Here is a 2,647-nt window from a genome sequence, read left to right as displayed (position 1 = left end):
CCAGGTACGAAAGTTAAATCAAGACCAGGTTAATGATCTAAACAGTCTTATATCCCCTAAAGAAATAGAAGCAGTCATTAATAGTCTTCCAACCAAAACAAGCCCAGGACCAGATGGGTTTAGTGCAGAGTTCTATCAGACCTTCAAAGAAGATCTAATCCCTGTTCTTCACAAACTATTCCACAAAATAGAAACAGAAGGTACTCTACCCAACTCATTCTATGAAGCCACAATTACTCTGATACCTAAACCACAAAAAGACCCAACAAAGATAGAGAACTTCAGACCAATTTCCCTTATGAATATCGATGCAAGGAGGTGCGGATCTCCTTCAGCTCGAGTGCCGGGCCGCCTGGTCGTCATGGACGAGGTCGTGGCTGAAGAGCTCGATGATGAGGAGCAGCTGGTGAGAAGGCATCAGAAGGAGAAGAAGGAGCTGCAAGCTAAAATTCAGGGAATGAAGAACGCTGTTCCCAAAAACGACAAAAAGAGGAGGAAGCAGCTCACAGAAGATGTTGCTAAATTGGAAAGAGAAATGGAGCAAAAACACAGGGAAGAACTGGAGCAATTGAAGCAATTGACTTTCAAGGACAGTAAGACAGATTCTGTTGCTGTTAACATTTCAAATTTGGTACTTGAGAATCAACCACCTCGGATTTCAAAAGCACAAAAGAGATGGGAAAAGAAGGCTGCATTGGAAAAGGAGCGGGAAGAAAGGATAGCAGAGGCTGAAATTGAGAACTTATCTGGAGCCAGACATCTTGAGAGTGAAAAACTTGCTCAAATATTGGCAGCCAGAGAATTGGAAATTAAACAGATTCCATCTGATGGTCATTGTATGTATGGAGCACTTGAGGATCAGCTGAGAGAACAAGACTGTGCACTGACTGTGGCTTCCCTGAGGAGGCAGACTGCTGAGTACATGCAAAGCCATTCAGATGACTTCCTGCCGTTTCTAACAAACCCCAGCACAGTACACACCAGAAGAGTTTGGGAAGTACTGTGACAATATTGTGAACACAGTGGCATGGGGCGGTCAGCTCGAGCTAAGAGCTTTGTCTCACATCTTACAAACACCAATCAAGATACTACAGGCAGATGCTCCTCCTATTATAGTCGGTGAAGAATATCCGAGGAATCCATTAGTACTAGTATACATGAGGCATGCGTATGGCTTAGGAGAACATTATAATTCTGTTACACGGTTGGTGAACTCAGCTACTGAAAATTGCAGCTAGTTTACAAAATGTTACGCTGTTTTTATAGAGTGTGTCAATCTACCAAGTGCTAGATTGTTGTAAATGCTACTGAAGAACACAGCTACCTTACACGAGTTTTATGAATAAGCTTCCTAACAGCTTTAAGAAACACGTTGGATTAACTTTAACCAGTGCTCTCTCAGTGGCAGTTTTAGAACTTAAAGTCTATTGTGGAGGACGTCGTCATCACACACCAAGGTGTTACTCTTCCTGCTAATTATTTTTTAGGTGTCCTGCTCATTCTGGTTTGGAATAAATTTTGTTTTAGATTTTGGCCCCCCAGCTTTATGTTCCAAAAATGAAGATTTCAATTTAATTTTTCTTAAAAGTGTGGAGACTCGGTCTCTGTCATCATAAGAACATATTGTCGTGACAGCAGCTTTATCAGCCTTATAAAGTGCTGGTGATCCCAGTGACCTTGGTGTTACTAGGATCAGGAGTGCGCCGCTTTTTATCAGCACATCTCTGCTGCTAAGAGGAAACTACTTCAGTAGTTAAGAATTTTTGAATACTTATATGAGAATCAGTATAAAGAAATGAATGAAATCAGCGGTAAACAGGTGTTAATTGTATCAGTTTTGAATCTTTCTAACAAATTGGAGATTTCCCTTTTATGTATGTGTAGCTTCCTAAGTTTGTAACTCCTGCATTGCTGGTTTTTCAGCCAGAGACTGGAGTCAGGGTTGAACCTTGTTTCTCTTCAACTGAGAATTTGTATCCTTGCCCCAACACTACTCAGCTGCTTTGCTTTCTCTGGAGCCTTTCCTACTGAGAGGCATCCAGTGGCCTCTCACTGCTCACCTGTGCAAGGTGATGCTGAAGTAATGCAGAAAGGGAGGGCCATGGCCACACTCGCTTGTTAAGTCTTCCCCCTTCCAGCTGTCCTAACAAGACCTCTGCTTGTGCTCACTTTCTAGGATTCAATGAAAACCCTGGCTACACATTATTTTGTTACATAATGTATCACTTGTTTTCACTCAAGTGTTTGATTATTATATTTTATGTATAGCAAGAGTTGAAGGTCGCAGAAGCAGAGAGCTGTGTGGTAAAATCAGTACAGAAGGATTTTATGTGGAATGACTCGTGTTACTCAGATTTTCAATCACTTCGAGAAGTATTCTTTGTAACAGAGCTGTGCCCACACACAAGTCTGTTTGCTGTTCTTATGTAACAAAGTGCCATGGGATGGGGACACAGCTCTAGCAGAGCACTTGCCTGCCATGTGTGAGGCTCAAGGTTCAGTTTCTAGCACCAACAAAACACAACAATTTATGAAAATGAAACGTTTTGTTGCAATCTGTTTTTTTCCAACTTAGAACTACAACTAAGTAGAGCATCATGTGTATAATATCTGGGCTTTTGACCCGTGTATACTGTCTATGAGTAAA

The 2,647-nt window shown here is 41.5% G+C and overlaps 1 pseudogene; it reads left to right on the top strand.

Moving 5' to 3' along the window:
• Positions 1 to 322: 322 nt before the first annotated feature.
• Gm12444 lies at positions 323 to 1,263 on the top strand (annotated as a pseudogene).
• Positions 1,264 to 2,647: the final 1,384 nt, after the last annotated feature.

Source organism: Mus musculus, chromosome 4 (genome assembly GCF_000001635.26).
Source record: "Mus musculus strain C57BL/6J chromosome 4, GRCm38.p6 C57BL/6J".
Lineage (NCBI taxonomy): Eukaryota > Metazoa > Chordata > Mammalia > Rodentia > Muridae > Mus > Mus musculus.
This window is presented reverse-complemented; position numbering and strand designations above follow the sequence as displayed.